The 25149-nt window shown below is 37.7% G+C and overlaps 1 protein-coding gene and 1 pseudogene across 2 annotated transcripts in view; both read left to right on the top strand.

The window, feature by feature from the left end:
* DLG2 (discs large MAGUK scaffold protein 2) overlaps nt 1-25149 on the top strand; it is a 1451407-nt gene that overhangs the window by 224173 nt on the left and 1202085 nt on the right. The gene's annotated exons all lie outside the window — the stretch shown is intronic.
* Nucleotides 9813-9925, top strand: LOC123326354 (annotated as a pseudogene).

Raw genomic sequence — 25149 nt, 5'->3', positions numbered from 1 at the left:
GGCCAGGGATGTCCCATGGTGTCCCACACCAAGCCTGCCTTAGCAGGACCATTGGGTCAGGTGCAGGTCAGAGTGCTTTGGTAGGATGGCTGAAGCTTTGGTTGGTGTAGGTGGGGGTGAGGGTGGGCAGGGCACTCTGTGCCAGTGCCACCTTGGGGAGATGCTTGGAGCTGGTGTGAGTCAGGGGCTGAGGATATGCTGGGGTGGCCCTTATAGGACACTGCTCCCATCTGTGGTATCAAGGTGGAGGGTGAACATAAAAAATAGCACTAGCAGTCTTCTCCAACATAGAGGAAGTTCCAGCAGTTTCCTACCCTCTTTGGTGGACATGCTAAGGTTAGCAAATGGATTTCCTTTATTTAGAGCCTAGTTTCCCTTTAACCTGCTGTTTTCTTGCTGTGCCCCAGGGCAGGTGAGTATGTGCAAGGGACCTTCAGTGATATCCCTCCTTACTTCAGGTTGCTGGGTCAAGGATGAGGTTCCTGTCATTACTGTGTCTCTATCTCTTCTACCCTTCTCTGTGTGGTCCCTCTATCGCTTGTTGTGCAGAAGCTGTTCAGTCAGCTCTCAGTTCTTCAGGAGGAACTGCGATATATATAGGTATAGATTTGGTGTGTCCATAGAAAGCAAGTTCAAGGTCTTCCTAGCCACCCTCTTAAACTATCTTTCTCAGATGTTAGTCCATTTTAAAGATGAAGAAATAGGCTCTTACAGTTAAATAAATCATGTTGTACTGCTAGGGAGTGGTACAGCTCACATTTGACCCAAAACTTTTCAGACTCAAGTTCATGTGTTTTCTCTGTTATAGGGCATTCACCAGGTGAATGAATACATGAATACATGAGGTTTGCTTTCTTGAATTTGGAAGCCATTCTAATATGAAGCACCTTTTCAGGTTACCTCAAAACAGAAGTGGTTATAAGAGAGGAGTCTTTTAGAATTGTATATCCCAAACAAGAAAGAAGGTAGCAAGTTAATACCTAGCCCATTGGGAAAGGGTGGAGGAGGAAGACAGTCAAGAGGCAGGGATAGAAAGAATTAGAAATCAAAAGTTTTTTGTACTAGACTTGTAACTAAATACCAGCACTCTAGGTTGGGAACAGAGCAGGTAAGAATTCTTTAAAAGTAGATCCCAACAATCATCACTTATTTTGCTCGAATATAGGATTAGTCCCTGCCACCATTTTCCAAGGACTTTTGGTGACATAAAGCTCTTTCCCTCACACAGCAGCTCATTATGTTGTTGGGCGAGTCTGATCATCACAAAATGCTTTCTTATATTAATAATAATTAAATTAAAACCACCAGTTACTACATTTCCCATATGCTTCTGGCATTTTATTAAAAACATTATTTCTAAGTTTACCCTAACTATTCAATTTAAGTATGTCCCCACACCACAAACATTTTGAGAGAGTTAGGGACATGGCCAAACCCTGACAGTGGATAAGAACCAAACTGAGGTCTCTGGTTCTTGATTATACCAAGCTGGTTGCTGACAACTTCTACCCACCGGCTCTTTTCCAAGAAGAAATCTAAGATGTTGAGGTACAGCTTAGTCCTGGGGAGTCTGAATGCTGATTAAGAAATAGGGAAAGGAATGAGGTGGGGAGTGGGCCAGAGGGTGGTAGCAAGAAAGTGGATGTTGTAGTAGGTCCCTGACTATGGGAATTTATCCATAAGAAGATGACTAGAAACAATGAATCATGGAACACTACATCAGAAACTAATGATATATGGTGATTAACATAACAATAAAAAATTTTAAAAAAAGATGACTAGAAATCCTGAGTTTTCAAAATTACAATGCAGCAAAGACTGATAACAATTTCATACTATATATAAGAGGAGATGAAATTTTAATGTTTGAATAACAATAACTTCAGAACTACCTGAATGTCCTAAAGGAATTCAACAGTGATGAATTATGGCAGAACAAAAACACACAGTATTTTCAGTTGACTTTTAGAAATTAACTGTGTTGGGGGCGCCTGGGTGGCTCAGAGGGTTGGGCATCTGCCTTTGGCTCTGGTCATGATCCCAGGGTCCTGGGATCGAGCCCCACATCCGGCTCCCTGCTTTGTGGAGAGCCTGCTTATCCCTCTCCTGCCTGCTGCTCCCCCTGCTTGTGCTCTCTCTCTGTCAAATAAATAAATAAAATCTTAAAAAAAAAAGAAATTAACTGTGTTCTCATATTTAAAGCAATATACATTTAAAAGGTATTCTTGTTTATGTTATTAATTCCAGATATCTTTCTGATTACTTGGGAGGGAGATTTTATTTTTTCAGATGTGTATCTCGGGATATATGCTATAAAAGAACAATTAAACTTAGAGCAGATCTAAATACCTATGACATATGAGAAAGTAGATTCTAAAATAAAGTTAGATCTTGCAATTACTTATAATATACTTCCCCCACCAAATCTATTGTATTTTGTCATCTAAGCGACCCAGGTTTGCTCTGCCACTTGTTTATGTGTTGCCCTGAATGAATAGCTTAATTTCTTTGAGCCTTGGTTTCCTCATTTATGGACTCAGTTTAAAATCCACTGTATTACTGAACTGTGAGGATTAAGTGAAATAACACTTGTGAAGTATCTAGCACAATGTCAGTGTGAAGTCTGACATCAGAAACAGAGAAAGTAATTCAATTTTGTATGTGAAAGAAAAACATTGTGAATGTAGAAGGTTGGACTGGATGGCTCTATCTCACTATTTGGCTCTCTCCCTTCAAAATACCTTTTCATCATCTATTTAGTGAATTCCAAGAAAAGGCTCTGTTCAAGCACTGTTGTGTATTTTTCATAAAGCAGGTTGAATCCCCTGGCATACTTAGAGTAATTAAGAATTTCAAGTGAAATTTGTTTAATGTTATACTGATGCATGTTTCTTTGATGATAGACATTAAATAAAATAACTAACTGAACTGAATAATTGAATTTTCAAAGCAATTCACTGGTAGAAATTAGCAGTACAAAAAGTAATTGTATTTCTATCAAAGGACATCATGACTAAACACATTGCTTTTTATGGTGGAAAACAAATATATCTTGTACTTCTGAACCATGTTAGGTCTACCTAGCTGTAATACAATCAATGTGTACTTGATTACTTATACTCTAAATTATGAAATTACTTTAAAAAGGAAATCTGTGAAAGATGTGACAGTGACACATTTTTGAGCTGAGTGGTTTGAGTTTGAATATTCACTCTTCTTCAGAAATTGTTTTGGATGAATAAATTCTAATAATTTTTAATAATTTAATATAAAATTTTAATACATTTTACTATCTTTATCATTAAAATGGAGATAATAGTACCAACTCAAGGAATTGCGATAATTAAATGAGATAATACATGGAAATCTTCTGGCAAGACTGCATGTGTCAACATGTAAGCATTAGAGGTATATTGTATTTCAAATCCATATAATTGCACTGGAAAGTCTATACAAAGACTATTTTATTGTGTGTGTGTTTTTTTTAACAAAATTTGTTTTTTAAAAAAGAAATAATCATTGTCTGATTGTGTTTTATAAATCTGAATAATTATAGCTGAATTTGATTAAAGTTCACCTCCATTACATTGTTTTTTATTCAAAATATGCTTATACTTAGGAAGAGATTGGGAAACCAATTAGGCCAGGAATGAAGAGGCTCATTCTGTAAGAGGTTGGCTGTCATATTAGATTTTTTGTGATTATACTGCCTCAGGGAATCTAGCTGTAGTCACACCATCACCGAAAACAGTGCCATGCTTCATTCCAGCTATGGTCCCTTAAGGTTTTTGAAACAAAACTTAATAACTGATTAGATTTCCTATATCTTCCCTGCTGTTCCTGTGATGCTTTCATTTTCCCATAAACACAGGCAGGGGAAATTTTTTTCATCTCTCCCATTGCCCAAGCTAAAGCTTCGGAAATTATTCTCAATTCTTCTATTTCTTTTTGCACAGAAGTGTCCTCCTCAGTTACTTAGTGTGCTGATTTGATCTCATTAATATTTTGAATCTCTCTTCCTTCCCATTTTTTTTTTACATAGACACTGGACCCAGTTTATATTCTCACCTTCTCTCACTTGAACTGGATTTACCCTTTTGACTAATTTCCTGTCTCAGATCACACCTCATCTCCTCCATGTTCTAACCGGAAGGAATTTTCTAAAACAGAAATCTGGTAATATTACCTCTCTGATTAACAGCTTCTATATGGCCTGTAGGAAAAAAAAAAAATCTGAGGCTTATTAATGGAGCTCCAGTCTTTGTGGTCTGGCTTCTGCCTCTCCAGCTTAGAAGTGAAGAGCTCAGGCTCTAGAGTCAACGGACCTGGTCATAAATCCTAGTTTTATTATATATTTGGGCAAGTTACTTAATCTCTTTACTCTTCAGTTTCCTTATATATAAAACTAGGATAATAGTACATATTTTAGTTTGCTGTTTTGAGGACTAAATGAGATAATATTTATTTTACATATATGACACATGGTAAGATGTCCCAGATTTAGGGTCCTTAGTATTATTTTTCACTTTTCCCTCCATATGTATCCTATATACTAAACATAACTAAGTGCCTTCTGTTCACCCAACAAGTGACTTTCTCTCATTTTTATTTCCATGACTTTGTGTTTATTTCCTTTGCCTGGTTTGCCATCACTTCCGCAACCTCCTTGTCTATCTTGCTCACCTATCAGACTTGCTCAAGGGGCATTTCTTACTGGAAGACCCTCTGAGCTCCCCATTGACAAAGCTGGAAACTCCCTTTTCTGTACTCCATTCATGGGTAAAGGCCAAGATTCAGAAGTCTTACTGCCTGGATTTAATCCTTGCTCACTGTGTAATCTTGGGCAAATTATTTAACTTCTCTAAGCTTCTATTTTATCTATAAATTTGTGTGAATAATAGGATATATCTAATGGGATTATGTGAAGATTAAATGAGACAACCTATGTACATGCTTAGCACTGTGCATAACACATAGTAAAGGCTCAAAGACCACAAGTCAGTAACTATAATAGCAAGTAATCTAGAGGTCATTGTTCTAGTCTTATTTATTTCCTGACTTTATATCCACCAGACTGTAAATTCCTCCTAGATTTTCTCTTTATTCACTTTTATGTTCTCCACACTTGGTTTGGAAACTGGCTCATAATAGATTATTGATGCATATTTATTGATGGAAAAATGGGTGAATATTATTTGATCTTATTTGAAAACTGGTAGCAGTTTTCTTTTATGTTTTAGTGGTATTTATGGGGCCCAGTATAGGGAAAAGCATTCCATTTCAATAAACAACATCTACTAAGCTATAGTCTCCTTGGGGATGATGTCAGTATCTTCCAGTCTCTATCTCCAAAAAACCTACATTTATTGCAATTTTAATTATTGAATTTATTATTCAATAATTAAAATATAATTATTGAATAAATAATTTATGTGTTGATCTCCCTTATTGTGACTAAATTATAAGCAGAGATAAATTCCTCCTGTCCAGTAATACCATTCACATAGTAAGTGAATTTAAATTTTAAATACTTTGTTATAATTCTAGCCCTATTATAAAGACTATATAAAAATGCTGTATAAATCTGCTATATATAGGCTATATAAAAACCATTCCATGCAAAATGTTGAAATCTCATTCTCTGTTCTCTGACAAAACTATTATAATTTTCAATAGTACCACTTATTTTAACAATTTTATTGCTTCTGTAATTCTGTCTGTATTTTTTAAAAGTACATGCTACCTTTAGTTTGAGGACCATGTACTAAATACTTTTAAATGTGATATTCCCAAAGTGGAAAGTTTGAGGTCATTATGATTCAGAGCTTCTTCCAATATTGTGTCTGTAATCATGTAATCTATACAGAACAGTGTAAGTTGATCACAGCGATTTAAAGCTAAAATACTCAAGGCTCATATCTTACCTCTGCCAGGGGTGCAGTCTTGGATATGTCATTAAACCTCTCTGAACTCTGTTTTCTCCTCTGAAAATGGGTCTCACTCTGAAGGGCTATGATGAAGGCCTGGAACACAATAGCCCCTTAGCAAAGGTGGCCATTATAATTTTAAATGAAGAAAGCAACTATTTTACTGAAGCCTAATTATTTTATCTTATAGAAGCCTTTGTCCACTAGTAAGAAATTCATTCTTGGGTATCAGTGTACTAGCGGATACCTTAAAGCCCAGGAACAATAGAATGAATAATTTAACTATTTTCTGGGTAACTGTTGAAAAATTACATATGAGAGATGATTTGGAACATAAAAATGTTCTTGGGAACCATTCCTTTCTTAGCAATAGCTAAATCCATCTGTTCTTCTGTAGTTTTATTTACATTACCCCCCACCCTGTATTGCAAACCCATATTTGGACTTAACTGATTCTGGATTAATATCTGATTTATTGTCTAAAATAGAAATACTAGAGGACCCAATAGAGAGAGAGATCACTATCAGGTAATAGGATCATAGACACCACTTTTTCTTTTCTCCTCTTATCCACGGGTTTTGGAAGGAGAATTTTTTTTAAATAATGGCTTATTTTCTGAAAAAGTAGGTCAGTAAAAAAATTTATTGAATTCATGTCATATATCTACGGAGGAAAGGAATGAGGCTAGTGTCACTTTATCAATATGCCTTAGTTTCTTAATCACAAAAAAGAAATATATATATACATATATACGTGTATGTATATGTGTTCACATATATATGTATATGTATATATATGTATATATACATATATACACGTATATACGTGTATATATACATATATACACGTATATACACGCACATGCCTCAGAACTATGAGCATGTTACATGAATTCAATGAGACTGATAATGTTGAAATGCTTAGGAAGTAGAAATAATGTATGTCTGCAATGCAGTTTTCTTATAAGTAACAATTGCAAAGCACACCTCTCAAAGATCTAAGACCGTGAAATTGATTCCTTAAATGCTCACATGAGCATTTTCTGCTGGATATGCTATGTTGTGTTTCCATGGTATTTTGTGTCCTCACATCACAACATAACTGCAGGTGTCTTAGAGAAGAATTTTCTTGAAGAGAACACTCATAATGATGGCTAAGGTGACCCCAGTCTTGAGAACCAGATAAAATTTCCCTCTTCCATCCCTTCTATTTTTTCTTCCCTCCTTTCTCCAATATTTGTTTGGTTCCTACTTTGTAATAGGCAGCGTGACAGTCATTAATATATTACAAAGATGAATAAGGGACAGTTGTGCCCTTAGTAAGCCTGTGGTCTATTTGAAACTATAAACTTAAAGCAATTACATATGTTACAACAAGTGCATCGATCATGGGGCCATGAACAGAAAAGCCATGTGAGCTTGGAAAAGTTAACTTGAATTTCTAGTTTGGGGAAGTCATGGAGGAAAAGACCTGAACCTATATTGAAAAACGAGTCAAAATTCCCAGATGAGTAGTCATGGAGAACGTTTCAGGTGGAAGGAGTAGCATATTAGAAGCAGATTTCTGGAGCCGTATGGACTCATTGGGGAATAATACAAAGATCCATATGGCAGAAATGCAGTGTTCGTAAGAAGGAATGGTGGTAAAGGAACACAGGTAGGTAAGGGACAGATGGTGTAAGGCCTGTGAGGGAACTTGGGCTTTATCCTACACCAGTTCTTTTTCCATGAGACTACCTAAACTTTTAAAAATTTTAATCCTTTTGTTTTTCTATAGTGTGTGGTGCATAGACATGCTGTTCTGGGGGAGACACTGGTGGCAGGAAGGACAAGTTTTAGACTTGTAAAAATGTGGCAGGGAAAATAATAGTTTAGAGTAAGCTTCAGGTGATAGAATTCTCTCATGTGTCTCAGTTTAGCCACAGTGGCTCCAGTTTGGCCTTCAGGCCACATGATTACAGGACAGCCCTTCATGGTGTCCTGGTGGGCTGAGTCAGCAACAGAATAATGCCAGCTTATTAGCATGGCTAGAGTTAAATATTAATCACAGAAACGCCAAGAAAACCAGTCTTCGTGCTATACTAAAGAGGAAAATTGTATCTAAATGTTGTACGTCTACAATCATGCATATTATGTTTGTCTTACATTCCTCCTCAATTAATGGAGATAGTAAAACCACCTAAGGAGATGTTTTGAGGATTGACTAAGTGAGCACTTGTAAGGCATTTTTTAAATGTTTGACTCAGACCATTTGAGAAATTAATGAAAGTGATGGTAGAAAATAGCTAGAAAATAGAGGTAATTGACATAGTGGTTAAGAGCATAGAGTTTGGATCTAAGAGACATGGGTTGATTTTCCAGTTTAGGCATTTATTAAGTGTGTGGCAAGTTCTGTAACTTAAGTCTCAATTTCCTCATTTAGTTGCAGTAAAAATTAAATGAGGTAATGAATGTAAACTACTTAGCTTAGGACCTGGCAAATAGTAAGTCCTTAGTAAATGTTAGCTATTATTATCATTATTTTATACCATATCATAGAATTTTGCATAAAATTCCAGGTGAACTCTGACACTGTATCCAGTGTAGTAACTAACCACTGAAACCTGTTTAAGAACCAAATGAATGTAAAAGCTCTTTGATAGTGTTTTATACTTTAAGGATTCCTAATAAATGTTTTATTTGGATTTAAATTACCTGTAATAAATCCTTCATTTATATGTTTATTTTTTGCTTGTTTGTTTAACCATACAATTGACTCCAGGCCTAAAAGCAAGCTGGTTTCAGGTTAGCATGTTTATAACCAGATTATTTTTGTTCTACATCTAAAGGAATATATCTGGTATAAACTGGGAGAAAACCAGAGCAGAGACTTGTTTTGTTTTAATTTAGGATCTGTGGTTGTAGGCAACAGAGTGAACTGTTCTGCATTTCCAGCTCTTAGGAGGGCTATAATGATCAGGTACATATTGTCATAATTTTGAAAGTAATTTATTTAATGGCCAATTATGACTAAACATGGAGATAGTTGTAATTTTACAGCTTGAAAAGGTAACATAACATACTAAAGTTAAAGCTTGTTTAAAAGAGCAGGATGTAGACAAGGGAAGTAAGGTGGTGGTGGTTGTTGTTTTAAATACCCATGTCCTGAGCCTTGAGCATTTTAAGTGGTCTCACATTCATTAATTCATCTCTGAGCACCCACACATTCTTTGAGCTGAAATAGGAGGCTAATCACTAAGGCCAAAAGCGGGGTTTATGGTCTGGTGGTGGATATGAACATGCAGTCAGTACATGTAGATATCTGTAAACAGCATTGCTATTGTGGTAGTCCTATTACAGTCTGTGAAAACCAAACCATTGTGCTATATGCCTTAAACTTACAGAGCTACACATGTCATGTATTTCTCAAAACTAGAAAAAAGAAAGTGCTGCATGTAGAGAGAGGAGGCTTGCAAAGGGAGGTGAAAAACCAAGATGTGGTGAGAATGGCACGTTTGCTTAGGGGATGCAGGGACTTTGCTTCACTAATATCATGGGATGCTGGGGAAGAAGTTATGGAAAATGAATCTAGAAGGGGAGGCAGGACTGAAGTATTGGATGGTGATGTATGCCATGAGAAGTTGATTGAATTTCCAAATACAATGCCAACTTCAATTAATGGAGACATTTAATAATGACTACACAAATTAAATTCTCAGAACTTCCTACATAATAGGTATACATGTGTGTGCATATGACAAATACATAAAAAATATTTTATATTTGTTTTTGTAGAAGTTTCTATGTTTGGTGCATCCATGTGCATGTTGGGGACCTTTAAGAAGGAAGGATTATACATATGGAAGTGACATGGGTATACATGTAATTCTAATATTATTGATTGCCAAGGCTATACTTTCAGGGATCATTTCTATAGTTTGTTACTAATATTATTGATTGCCAATATACTTAATCACATTCATTTAAACCAGGAGGGAAAGCCAAGCTCAATGAATGAAAATATAGAATAGGTTGTTATTCTATTTCCAAATTAATTTACATTAGAAATAAGATTAAGATAAATTGTGCTATCCAAAGGCTTATTTCAATAAATATATAACAATGATTTGTAACTGTTGACCCCAGTGAATAAGTATATATAAATTGCATTAACATTGTTCTCTAGTTATTAATTTTCTATTATTTTCTCCTAACGTTGTTTAACATATTCATGTTTTCATAGGTAGTTCATATTCATATTTTTATAGGTAGTTCAAAATAGAATTTTAACCAGCAAAAAACTATACTTTGTCTGAGTTCTTGCTAGCTCTAAATACAATTTTGTGAGCACAAAAAAAGATGTAGATATAATTTGGGCATGGATGATTACCTCAAGTTTGTAGCCGAGTGGGGAAGATATTTTTGTAATAAAAACAATTAAAGGCAGTAAGTAGCACCATAAGAGAAAAGTGTGAGAGTTCAAAATTGGGAGGAATTACTTCCAACTGGAAAATATCATGGAGCGTTTAAAAAGCAAGTGGCATTTAAACTGAACCCAGTGGGATGAATAAGACTTGTGCATTTGGGATGATGCTAAAGGTGAAAGAACAGAACATTATTAAATACAGAAGCAGAGATATGGGAAACTGTCCTGTAGAATACGAATAACATTTTATTATTATATAACTGAAAGCCATTTCTTTATGTTGAAAGAATTATATGAATTCTCATATGAAAGGGAAGTATCATTTAAAATATGAACCAGTTAAAATGACATGTGTCAATTTTATTTACTCTCATTGTCAATGTATAGTGGTTAAATACATGGGCCTTGGAATCAGAAGCCTGGGTTGGAATTACCCCAGCTTTTCTCCTATTAGGTGCATGATTTGCCATAAATCATATAACCTCTCTGAAACACAGTTCCCTTGCATGAAAACGGTGGGAATGATAATGTCCAACTCTCTGAATTGCAATAATGATTAAATGAGATGATGAATGTAAAGTACCTGTTACCACTGCAGCTGACACATAATAATTATGCAATAAGCTGCTGTTGTTAAATGGTACATAAGTCTTGAGAAAGAAATATACTTTTTAATTTCTTTCCCATGCTCTACATTGTTTTCAAGAAAGAAGGCGTAGGAAAATGGCCATAGTGAGTTTTCTTGATAATCAATGTAAGCAGAGATTGGAGGAAAGACTACAAGCACTCTGAAGCCTCCTTTCTTTGTTTTCTTCTCATTCTGTTTAACATACTTGTGTTTCTATATACACCTAACGCACGTGATATGTGTTTTGAGTGTTAGTTACATGGCTCTGTTTGAAGTTGGGAACTATTTATCCGTTCTTATCCCTCCTTGCTTAATTATGCATGAAGTGTGCATGCATGTGTGTGTGTATGTGTGTGCTTGCTAAGCTATTCACTTCTGCTACCTTCCATTGGACTAGGTATAATCATATTAGTACCAACATTTTGTATGTGTAGTTCCCTGCTTTATGCTCTTATGGCTACAATGATGAGAAAACTGTATGACCAACCGTACTGAGAGAATTGTCTAACCTCATTTTAAGTTCTATAGCATAAGTATGGAGAATGGAGAAAACAGAATTAATTACAAGAAAGGTGATGTCAACGGTGCTGACACTTAAGTACTGAACTATTTAAATGTACAACAGTTACCTAGAAACCTCTTCATTCGTATGCTTATATTTAACACCAGTAAAGTGAGTCATATCCTCATTATCCTTGACTCAATAGCTGCTAAAGTTAAACGTTCTATTGAGGAGGAGGGATGATCCTACAGTATATCTAATATGCTATTTCTTTTTGAAACATTGTTTCTCAATGGACACATTCATTAATGAATTCAAAGGATCTACGATAGAGTCTTGCTTTATTACATCCCAATCTGGATGTTGGTCCTGCCTCAGGAGGATGGATAAGAAAAATCTCAGATATTCCATTTCTAGAAGTACTAATAAAAGTCATTAAATAATAATTTTATACTTACTAGGAACTTATATGCAGATTTTCATCTGATGAAGCCATGTAAGCAGTTTGTAATTTCGTATCTATATCTACACATATGAGTTATTATAAAAATTTTGGAAGTTGAAAAATCTTGTGAAGTAGAAAAGCTATCATTTCTTGGGTGACTGCTACATGCCAGCCACTGCACTAGCATTTTGCATACATAATCTCTAATCTGTTTAGCAACATAGTGAGGAAAGTTTTATCCCACATTCTATAGATTTAGGAATTCAAATCCAGGGCCATCTGGTTTCTGTGTAGCTAAGTTTATGTATAAACTGATCAGAGATAATATACTGTCACTTTTGTTTTTGAGGCTTTCATGGTCCATGAAGAAGGAGGGGGTGGGGAGAGAGGCTCCTAAAAAGGTACAGTAAGTACACTGTGGTGGAGAATTGGGAACATAGAAGAGGGAGATGGAGGGGTCACATCTGAGCTGATCTTGAGTGGGGGCTTTTTCCCAATGGAATGGAGTAAGCTGATCATTCTAGGCAGACAGAATAGGGTTTATGGTTATTAAGTGAAGAAAAGAACTACCACAAGAAAGAATTTATATTTATATTATTTTTGTTCAATGAATTCTAGTTGTACATCCAGAGAGCATGATGTGTGTAGCCCTTTGAGGGATGATATGATGCTATTAATATTGATTATCATGTGCAGTTCTGTCTCGTTGTAAAATAACCGAACAAGGTATTTCTCCTAAATTTTTTGGAATGTATTTGGGGAGGGCCTGGCCCATGCAGCTGGGTATTTCATTGAGTAGTCTTGAAGATTTGTGACCATTGGCTTAGCACATTGTCTAAAGAGAAAATTTTTATTTGTGATTTTCTAGATGATTTCTTTTTAAAGGATCACTTGTAGAATTAGAATATAATGATTAAATGGAAGGTTGTGCTTCTACCTCATGGTTGGTTGGAATTGAGCTGTTTAAAAGTTCAGGCTATTATAAACAGAAGTAACATTAGAGAGGCCCGGTGTCTTGCCAGAGGCCTAGGAAAAACTGGCACTGGAATCCAAAGGTTTGACTTCCTGCACTTTTGCCTCTATAGATTCTCTCTGCCCTTTAAGAAGACACAGATTTAACATAGAATTATTTCACCTGATAAGAATTGAGTTGTGTCTCCCCAAATTCATAATTAGTGGCCTGACCCTTAGTACCTTGGAATGTGAATGGATTTAGAGATAGGATCTTGAAGAGGTAATTAAGGTTAAATGAAGTGATAAGGTTAGGGCCCTAATCCAGTATGACCGGTGACCTTTTGAGAAGAGGAAGAGAAACCAGGGATGTACTTGTACAGAGGGATGGACATGTAAAGAGACATCAAGAGGGTGGCCATCTGCGAGAATGGGAGAGAGGCCTCAGGAAAAACAAACTCTGTTAACACCTTGATCTTGGATATTAAACCTTTTGAACTCAATTTTAAGTGTGTATTATATATTTTGACACAATTTCTATTTAGCATTTGCTGCTTTGGTGGAGTGCTTCTCCCCCTATTGGGCAACAAGTGTATTTTATTCATCTTTACTTCTCCAATGCCTTGAATGATGCTTGGAATATAACAAGGGCTCAATACCTATGCAAATAAATGAATGAAAGGGATGATACTTTTCCACATAAGCGTATAGTTTTCACAACTGAGTTGTATGCCTTTGATGCCAGCCAAGCCTTTAAAAAGTTAACTGGTTTTTTAACCAGAAAATGTATTTCTTATGATATACCTTCTTTTTTCTTAATTTTAATATAGTGATTTATTTTATATATACATGGGCTGTGAACACTGTGGGCTGGGGTTAGATGAACATTTCTGTATGGCAAAGTTCAGGGACTACTGACAGCTATTTCATGCTATGTTGAGAGGCCTTTATGTCAGGTTCTTCTCAGTGCTCTGATTATTAGTGGGGTTCCCAATACTAAATACCTCTATCCTTTGTGATATTTCTTGTTCTCAAGTTGTTTCCTATTGCTCTATTAGAGAATGGAAAGAGCCATGTGATGTATATTAGATGTCTATATTTAGCAAAATCATCTAAGGACTGAGGACCATGTTTTAGTCTTCTATGTTACCCCTCTGCTATTACACACACACCTTGATACATCTCTGTGCTCGGCAGCCAGTTGCACTTGTCCATAGACAAATGCCACCTCTGTGAGGTACAGTACTTACATACAATACTGTGGCACCTACCAGGTGTAGTACTTATTTGCACCTGAAATCCTTCCAGCCTCAGTTTTCAGTTCATGGGGCAAAACTGTATTCTCCTGATTATATATTTATCTCACTTAGTGACTAGCATTATTATTTTCTCTTTCTTTCTTTGAACTTTTTTTGAGGGGCATATAATGTGTGTATATTTGAGTTAGGGAGAGTGAATAGTAACTGTAGTTCCTACCCTCAAGAGATTTACTCAAGATGAAACCTTAGATGCAAAAAAGTAAGGAGTGTGGTTTTTACTACAGGTGGTATGGATTCACTATCAACTCCTAGAATTTTTATGGATTAATATTTTTCTGGCTCTCATACTTTAGATGATCTAGCATAGAAAGAAAAAAAAAAACCTCTGGCCCAGTTGTTTATTAGATCAAGAGAGAAGAGTTTGGATATGCAGTGAGATAAAACATAGTTCAATTTCATAATGCAATTTTTCAGTGTTTTAATACCACACAACTTTAAGCAATGGAAAGAGCCATGTGATGTCATTAAGTTAAGCAGTATTTTATATAAGAATAGACTACTTTAGAAAGTCCTGGAATATGGGGAATAGAAACGACCCCCAGTTTTTTTAGACCCTGGGTAATGTCCTATTTGAGATCTGCGGGATGGGAGCATGGTGGAAAGGTTGCTTACTGCATGCCACAAATTGATGTTAACAAGGGAGCTGGGTATTCAAAAATGATTCAAAAAAGAATCATGCTGTGTTTTTGGATGAAGGCCTTTACCTCCAGAGACAGATTTGACAGCCTCTTCTGGAGAACTGTACTTGCAGGCAGCATTTCATTCCAGCCTTAGGCAAGCAGGCAGAATTGGAGTCAGAGGCTGACTGAGTGCCCGCCCATATGCTTCTGGCTGGAGCCAAATTTCCTGTTCACGAAAATGACGGACAGACCCACTAGGCACTGTTCTTAAAGGAAGATCTCTGTTCAGTGCTTCAGATCTTGTAAATGAGTGAAGAGGCTCCCTGAGGCATCGGAATTGCTGCTGGCCCAAAGAATACAAAAAATATAGAATTGAAGATGACTTCGTAATGTGTTTTCATTTTTGGAAATCCTGCCATGTTTCTGATGCTCTCTCTCAATGTGCCCTTTATTTATTTGGAAACTTCTAATGCTTTTGGCAGATAAAAGTGTAACTAACCATAGCCGGAGTGAGCTTCAGGAAAGAGAGGTAATGTATGTTTGGGAATAACAGAGGAAATTGTTTACCTGTTGGATCTGGGAGATGGGCTGTGCTCAGCTCTGCCTGCCCTCACTCTACTTGGGTGGCAGTGGAGCTTTTTGGCCTGATAACTGTGGGATAATTCCTAGGTTCTGTATGTAGGAGTCACCATAGTTCAATATCAGTGTTTCAAGAAAGGATATTCATTCACTCATTAAAGATTTGTTGAGCAGCTCCTATGTTCTAGGAACTTGGCTACACAATGAGGACACAAGCATGAAAAGGCCAAGTGCTGCTTTCTAGGAATTCACAGGGTATTTGAACTCCTAAAACTTAGGTAGGATGGAATGATGGATAAGGATTCAGAAGACTGGGGTTCCAGCCCTGGCTCTGCTACAACCAGCTATGTGACCTTGAGCAAGTCACTTTCCCTCCTTGGGCCTCAGTTTCCATGTCTCTCAAATGGGATGATGGTGAATGCTTATAAATCCCTCAAAGGATTATTGAAGATACAAGAGATAATGTCTGGGTGAGAATCATAAAGAAATAAAATGGCAAACAAATGTAAGCAGTCTTAATCACCTTAATGATATAAAAATCTTATATAAAAATTTAAAAATCTTACTCTAGAAACATCATTCTTTGAAATTCTCAAAGCCAAACACTTCATTCAGTGGACAGGAATAAAAAGAAATAGGAATTATTAGGTTGCAGTAAGAACTTGTATTTAACAAAAATAATTATACGACCAGCCTTGTACACGATGCTTTACATACATGGTATTGTGAAAGTCTTACAACAATCCTGTGAAGTGGGAATTATTATCCCCATTGGACAGAAGACAGAATAGTCTCAGAGAGGTTATAGAGCTTGTCAAAAGTCACATGACTTGTAAATAACCCAGTTGGGATTTAAAGCCAGGGCTGACTTACATGTTTAGGTTACTTTCACTAGACCGTATACAAACCCAACTCTAGACAAGAGTCTGTGGCACTGGTACCACCATGATTGTGATGTTGGCAGCCTGTCAATAAATGTGTTCCAAGACATACTGTGTGAAGCCTTAGGCATCCTGAGTATTGGTGAGTGGGGCGGAGAAGCTTAAAAGCTAGATTCCTGGACAAGAGAAAGTAGTGTAAAGGAAGCCAAGGTACTGGCAACAGAGATGATGGTGTAAGGGGAGCAAACTGGATGTGGATGAACACCCAGGCTGAGACCAAGAATAAATTAACACTCAAGAAAAGACCAAAAAGCATACACATGCTAAATGTCATAGGGGCATTTTCTTTCACTCCTCAGCTTGTCATTTCATATCTGCCAATACTTTTTGTGAGTCCTTGATACTGTAGCCAAAGTAGAAAATAAATACATATTGCACCTATCCTGTGCCTGCTGCCTGATTAAATATCCAAGTTGCAATAAAACCATAGTTTCCAGAACATTTTTTATTCATGAGACAATCTCAACATGAAACAAACTGCTTAGGGGACTGAAAAGCTATATTCATCCAGGCTAAATCAGATGCTTTCTATTTGAAATTTGTAAATTTGAGATGCTTTGTTCCTGGTTTTGTTGGTATAGATGTTTTCCGAAACCTGCCTCTAAAAATGAGTCAACATGTATCGCTGGGATATTTTGCCATGTGGAAAAAAAGAGGCAGGACCTTACTTGTTCACATTTAGGACCTTCTCTTTTTCTTCTGTGTTCAGCAATAGGACATTGTGGAGCTTGGTTCCACAATGAAATTGTTTCTCACAACCCTTCCTCCTCGAAATCCTGTCTCGCTGACTTAATTGATGTTCTCTGTGCACCTGCAGATAATGGCATGGTGCTGTGACTTCAGCCCATTTCCTACCAGCTGCACGTGCTCCTCCAAGAGTCCCAAACCCTCCAGTGGTTGGGTTGTTTGGAGGCTGATAACCATTGTTTAGAAAGCTCTTAGTTAATCCCGGTTCCTTGGCTGCTTGTATTTTTAGCAGCTGATACAGCAAGGACAGTTATTTTTCCTAGAAACTTACAGTACATGGTTTTTTAATTCTTGGGTTGACGTCTAATGTTTGGCTCATGATTTTTAAGCTTTTCTACCAGTGAAGAACTCACAGGGACACATAGGCAAAATTTGGCTTAACATGGCAGGGGCACTTGGATCTCTGTTTAAGTATCATCAACTCATAATTACTGGAGTATAAGTCTGGGATGTTGGGGAGAGCTTATGAGAACCAAGGAGAACCTGAAACTCATTTAAATGCTCCTCGTTGATCATAACATTGAAGCACATTTTAGACTTGATTCCTTGACACATCCTTCTTTCTGCTCCTCCTCCTGATTGGTCACCACACCATGTGGACTCATCTCTGCTTCTCATGCTCCCAGAGCACTTTCTTCTGTCAGAAATGTTCTTCTCTCCCTTCCTCCTGGATAACTTTACTCACCCTTCAGACTTTAACTGAAATGATACTTAAATATCTTCAGAGGTCCTACTGCAATAATCCCCCAAATAATTTAGTCTACAGCAGCTATTTATCACTGCATCGTGATAAAGGGGAAAATGAGATGCAGAAAGTTTCTACTGTTTACTTAAAACTGACCCAATAAGTAGTAGAATCTAGGTTCATAGGTTCCTAAAGCCCATACTTTCAGTTTCTAGAACGCTGACTTCCTAGACGGAAGACTTGAGATCAGAGCCATGAAGCAGCTGGTGGTTTGACTGCAGTGTCATCAAGTTCTGGAGTAAGGGCTCCCCAGAGTTCCCTGGTCAACATTAGGTCATCCCAAACCTGAGCTGGAGCTGAATCTGACAGCCTAATTTTGAGGCCCCAGCCATGGATATTGAGAGATCTTTGGGGCCGGGGGTTTGGTCTAGACATCCAAGGGCAGAACTTTCAGAGCCTTTCTCCCAGGGCTGTCAGCTGTGTCTCTTCTTAGCAACCACATCTAAATAAAGCTTACTATTGTCCACAGGAAGCAAGCCATGGAGCAGCATCAAGCTCTGCCTCCCCTGGACCTTCACTGGCAGCTACCTCACAGAGCCCCTGTTGAGAGAGAATCAATTTGCATTTTGCCTGAGAATGTTCAAAACCTTTTTCCTCAGTAGCTTCATTGGCCCTCCCAGCTCTCTGAAGTCAGCAGACCAGGCACTATCACCTTTTGTTCTTACAGCTGTCAAATAGAGTCACCTAGAGGTTAACTGATTTACTCAGCGTCACATAGCCAGCAAGTGACTGCAGTGGAACTAGAACTCCAGTCTCCCTACTTATTTTTTTTTTAAAGATTTTATTTATTTATTTGACAGAGAGAGAGAACACAAGTAGGCAGAATGGCAGGCAGAGAGAGAAGGAGAAGCAGGCTCCCCACCGAGCAGGGAGCCCGATGCGGGGCTCGATCCCAGGACCCTGGGATCATGACCTGAGCCGAAGGCAGACGCTTAACCGACTGAGCCACCCAGGTGCCCCCCTACTTATGTTTTGGTACATTCTTCACTGCATCGAGCAATCTCGAAAGCAGCGTGACAATGACCTTACTCCATCTGTCTGCTTGATATCAGGAAGGTAGTATCTCAGCAGCATAGATGGACCAGGCTTCCCTGAACAGGCTATCCCCACAGAGATCACAACAACAGAATCTTAGTCTGGCCCTGCTTTGACCAAACTCTGGAGTCTGCCTGGCTTCAAATCTCAGCTTCTCTGCTTACTGTGGTATGATCTGGGGCATGTTCTTCAACTTCTCTGTATCCCAGTTTCGTATCAGTAACAAAAGGGGAATAGTGATAATACCTACCACATGGGATGGTAATGAGTATTAAATGAGTTCATTTTATGCTTTACATGGAATAGTGCCTGACATATAAGAAGCAGTCCATAAATAATAGTTTGTAGCAAGGTTCAACAGTTTTATTAGTTCCTCATTTTGTTCACTGTCCCATTTTAAACACAGCTCAGTTGTTGAGCTCACCCTACACAGATAGAACTCATGGTAAGTTATGGTCTCTTTGGACCATGGATTTTATAATGTCCTCTGCATATACCAGGACATTTAGACCATTTCTGGCATCTTCAGATTTCTGTGTTATAAAAGGGTTATTGATGGCCACACAATCTTTGTGGTAGGTGTTTCCCTTAATTCTCAGTCTCTGATTTGAGTTCATTTGCTGAGCAGATATAATTGACATGCCACAATCTAAGGAGTTACCAAGCTTTGTCCTGTTCCAGAAACCAGCCTCACTCCATGCCCCACTTCTCTCTGATAATTAAGTCCACTGTTCCCCAAATCCTTTCACCTGTCTTGGGAATTGGTTCTTGGTAGGGCTGTTTTACAACAGCAGTATTCCATAAATGCTTGGCAACAAGGTTAGGCCTTGTGGTCAGCAGGAGAGAAAAGAAGGCTTTTCTCTAAGGTACTATTTTTCCACATAGGTCTCTGCTTTTCCCCACAAGTGAGCAGCAGGAATCACTGATTCTGAATCCCAGCAGGGGCAGGCCTTTAATTGCCCTGACTAGCCAGGAGTCCAGGACAGTAAAGTGGAGTGATTACTGACTGCAGATGGATTCTCATCTGCAGATTCCCACCTGTAGAGATCCAAGGCATTAATTGAAAGCATTTAAAGGTGGTAGTTGGAAGAACCAGCATCTCCTTTTTTTTTTTTTTCTGTGTTCTGAAGTTTTATTCTGCTATTAAGAGACCTTGGAACCATTCATTGTGAGCATAAAACTGCATGTTCAAACACTCAAACCAGTACTCCCTACTCCCTAAAGTGTACCATTGTATATTCTACATTTTGAAATCACACACCAACACTGTACAAGCAGCTAGAGAGATCTGGTTGAGTAGCTTTGTGGCCTTCCTTAAAGTCACCTAACCTTTCTGAACTTCAGGCTATCCATCTGTGAATTTTTTACTTCATGGAGTTTCTAAGGAGTAAAAATAAGGTAAATCACCTGCATAGACAGGCACATGTTCTCTGGTTTCCTCTATTCCCTCATAGCAGGGGAAGAAAGGATTTGGGGGGCGGAGGGGAGAATGGGCAATTTGAAGTGATCTTCAGGCTTGTCACTCACTGTTTTCCAGTATGATTATTGAATACATTTCTCAAATTGACTTTTATATTTAAAGAAAATTGAGGTTCTGGCAACTATCTAAAGTAAATTAAATAGAAATGAACTCATTGCAATGAAGTCATATAATCTGAGATGCAGTGTGGTTCTAATAGATATTGATGGATGTTGTTGGCTGTCACATCACAATGTCCCGAAAAGAGACTGGCACACATAGTAGATACTTGATAAATGTTTGTTGAATAAATTGATCAGTGATATATCGCTATAAATGATGCAACTCATTGATTGGAAGCGTTTAAATGTGACACAATGACCAACACCTCCTTTTCCCTGTGTACTCAACTTAAGTCCTGTCATTTAAAAATCCACAGACTAAGGACCATGTTTACAAACCACTAAAAGGCAGTTGACCTGAAAAGCAAACATTACCTGCAAGCATGGTGTTAGCACCATTTTCTTGAACTCTCACACCAGCAGTACAAACTGTGGTGTTAGCTGCTACTTGATGGAGAGGCTAACTTTGTCAGATTTACACAGATAAGAAATAGAACAGAAATTTGAATCTAAGTATGTCTGGCTCCAAAGGCGATGTTATGTCACCACATCAGATTAGATAAATATTTAGGAAAGGTTTTAACTGAAGAAATGCCAACCTCTCTACCCCTCACTTGAAATAACACCCTGGATTCCAAGATCAGTTTGAATAAGAAATGAGTGTCCCTTCTGAAAGGACCAACACTACAGGAATAGGTAGATTCACCTTGGAATTCTGAGAATGTGAGGATGTGAGGAGGCAGGGAGTTGGTTAGTTCAAAAGACAAGGACTCTCTATCACTCTGTTTCATTTTGGAACCTAAAACACTGGGGAAAGCCAGCTGGAATCAGTTATCAAACTCCATAATTTTTGAAAATCACCATATTGACCTCAGAACTTCCACATCTCTATCAGCCTCGGCAGACACCTCTCATTGCATTTTCTTTCCAGCATCAGCACTTGAGACAAAACATTATTCCTATTCAACTGATTTGTCCATTTTGTTCTACTCTTACTGGAGTCATTGCTGTTGCTTTGGAATATTTTTCCATTGCAAATGCATGGTTTTTAAAGCTATACTTGAGGTGAATATGTTGCTGTGGACTAGCTTGCAAACTTACCTAACATTTGTAACAGTATTTTTACAAAAAAGTATTTTCTTTATCCTAAACAACTCAACTGACTCAAATGGGAACTTTCTCACATGAAGATACATTATTTTACATAGCCATATATTATCTTGTCTAACTCTCAAAACTTATGCAATAAGTATTATTATTTCCATATTACAAATAAACATAATACAAGATTTAGAAATTTAAATAACTTACCTAAGTCATGTGGCTAGCAAGACAGGATAGGGAACTAGAGCCCATTTCTGTTCATTTCTAGACCAAAGAGCTTCCACTACACTAACCCTTCCCACCACATACACACCACATTAAATCAGGGTGTAAATGTGTATTTACAAATGAGAAGCTGGCTAGGTGTTGATGATAATATGATAATGACGATGTTAATAGAAGTTACAAGTTTTTTCAGAAATAAGTATGGGCCAGGCATCATCTTAAGTGTATGATCTTAGTAAACTTCATTATAGTCATGAGAAATTGGTCTTATCTCCATGTATGAATGTAGAAAATGAGGATCCTAGAATTGAAGAATTTGTCAAAGGTCACAACACCAGTATACGGCAGGAGTGGAGTTCAAATTCAGGTCTGTTTGACTCCAGATTCCACATTTTTAAAAATCACCTCCACATTTTCCTTCTTCAATGGCTGGATAAGCTGCATGCCTCATCTTCCTGTTAAGATGGCATGCCCTGCTAGAGAATGGGTGCATTAGACTGAAAACAGATGGGGACTGCTAGTGCTCTTGGCAGTAAGCAAGACAACACCCAAAGAGAAAAGTCAGAGCTAACCAGAAAGGATATGTATGTCATTAGTTTACATATGATATACATACCCTGGGGAATAGATGACATTGTCTAGAGTCTGAAAGAAAGGAATAGAAAAGCAGTGATAGAGGCCTGGGATGACTCTCACTGTCTGGATGTAGATGGAGGAAAAAGTGGTAGGATGAGAGAGCCTGCTTTTCCAGAGTCTTTGAATGAATCTTCAGGGACACAGTTTGTTACAAGTGAGGTTTCGCAGCCCCTTAATTGCCTTGAAACTTAATGGTGTTCTGCAGATTTGGAATTCCTTCTTCAGTCTGTGAAGAATTTTGCTTTGTATGAATATTTAGCTAATACTGCTCTGTATGCAATTTGTATATGCACTCTTAGTAGACTTTTTAAATGGTAGGACTGAAATGGTGTTTTACAGAAATTTGAAAAATCTGTGTCAGATTATGATTCTATGCAGAAATGTTATCCTAAGGAATGATTTTTAAGTAGTTCTAATTTCTAGGTAATAAAGAGATTTTTGTTCATGTTTGGTCACTAGAGAAATGCCACTTTTTTCCCCGTTGCTTTTTCTTATAATAATGTCTTCACTGATGAAAGAGGCACCCACCAATTTATTTAATGGTTCCCCAAATCATTTGTAATCAGCAGGAGAATTCCAGCCTTTGAAGTTTTAAACTTCTCTCATAAACAGGTGTAAGTGAAACTACTAAAATGACCTGAAATGAACTCATTTTGGGGATGTCCCAACTGATTGAATACATTTTGAAAAGAAATGACAAGAATGATTTCCCTACATTTATACAATCTACTTCAATGAATACCTCAACCCAGATCATTATGATTCCCATCCCCTGAAACTTAGCCATGCTCCTAATATTTTTCCCTATCATTATCAAATCATTGGCATATGTTTTTCAAAATACACCTCTGACCATGCCACTTCCCTGCTTAAAACCCTTTAATGAATTCCAGTTACTCTTGGGATAAAACCCAAAATTCTTTTCATGACCTCCATGATCCTTCATGATCTTTCCCATTGCCACCTCTCCATCTTCAGCTCCTATCATCACCCCCAGCCATTCTTTTGCAAAGGCCCCTTTCTGTTATAGGCTTTACCTATATGTTGTTCCATCTGCCTGGAATGTCCTTCCTTGCTCTTCCCATATCCTAATTTGCTCTTACCCTTCAAGTCTCAGGCCTTTTGCTATATTCTGGCATAATGCCCTGTTTCTTTGAACACATATTGCAGCATAATTAAATAATGATTTGCTAATAAGTACCTTGTGTTTATGTCTGTCACCCCTACTAGACTGTAGGGACAGGGGCCACTTCTGTGATTTATACCTGCATTTGCAGCATGTAGTACAGAATCAAGTACATCATTAGTCACACAAAGGCTGTTATGAATTACTTAATATGTCAAAGCACTTAGAAGAATGTCTGGCACAGTATTGCTCTGTGTGTGTATTAACTAATTGAATTGTTGTTGTCATTGGTATTTTTCTTACTTTCCCTCTATTAGTAGGTGTTGATAAGAGGGTTTTGGACTATACCATGGGCCTTAGGTCCTAGCTGCAGCTCTTCCATGTGGTCTTTGGAAAGTCATTTAATCTCACAGGGCTTTGATTTTCTTACTTTACAGGCATGTCTTAAGAACTTTTATTCTAGAATCCCTGAAAATGCAGATTCTCTTAAAAGCCAAAGTAAAGGGAAAAAGAGAGTTGGCTAAGTATAAAGTTGATGTTTTTCTTCAGGTTTCCAGAGTTTCTTTCTGAAATATTCTCCACATCCAGGGTGGCCCTTTATTTCCTAGACACAAAGAGCCAACCCATCATCAAATTATTCTCATTGGAAAGGCTCTTACGTCATTTATTGGGCTCAGTAAATAGCTCTCATCTTCCCTCTCTGGGTCTGGATCAACTGAGAAACAGGTCAGCAAGAGAACTATTGTACCATTTTGTTCCTGATAGAGGCCAAGTTGGAGGATGTAGCTCTTATACGATATTCAGATGGACCTGCTATCTGTCTCCCTCTGTAACTAGATAGTGGGACAACTTACTCAAGGAATGTAGAGTCTTCAAAAGGAGACACACATACCCAGCAACCCACTTCTCACTGGTTTAGGTAGAGAAGGAAGGAGAAAAGGCCAAATTCCCCCCACACAAGACCTTTGGCAATTAACTCCACTCACTTGGGAAACCTGGACCTGAACAGCCTTCATTCAGAACCAGTAACTCAGTCTACGTCTGTGAAAAGGAGTAAGAGGTGGGAATATAAGCTAGGACTAGCTGTCAAAGGAGGGGCAAAATACTGTCACTTTAAATGTCAGTTATCCCGAGAATTTCAGTTAGGGATTAGACAGTTTCTAGAAATAAGCAAAGTAAACTGTGTCAGGCAGCTGGTACTATGGGAACCAGAAACTGCATTTAATTTTTTTTTTTTTTTTTTTAAACTAAAACAACAAAAAAAAGAAAAACAGGCCAGGAGCTACCAGGACTTAAAGGCTGTAATAAGCAGTGTAGGATTCCCTGGGGCATTTGGGTTTTGAGCCTGAATTCCACTTGTGGAATGGCAGGCCTTGTCTTATTCAAAGGCACATTCAAGCCCCTGGGAAAGGTTTTTGGTATGGATAGACTTCCCAGACATTATTCCCCAAAGGTAGTGCTGCCTCCCTAGGAGAGAAGCACTGCTTCTTAGAGCCATTGCCATATTTATATCTTCTCTTTCCTAATTCTCTTGGGTTTTACCCCCAGAGGCTTATTTTCATGACTAGTTTCATTAAGGAAATGGAATCCAGGTGGTGTTTTCTGAAGTAGTTGCCGTAATACTGCAGGTCTT

The sequence above is a fragment of the Neomonachus schauinslandi genome, chromosome 11 (genome assembly GCF_002201575.2).
Source record: "Neomonachus schauinslandi chromosome 11, ASM220157v2, whole genome shotgun sequence".
NCBI lineage: Eukaryota > Metazoa > Chordata > Mammalia > Carnivora > Phocidae > Neomonachus > Neomonachus schauinslandi.
The sequence above is the reverse complement of the archived record's forward strand: the minus strand, read 5'-3'. Positions and strand labels throughout refer to the sequence as shown.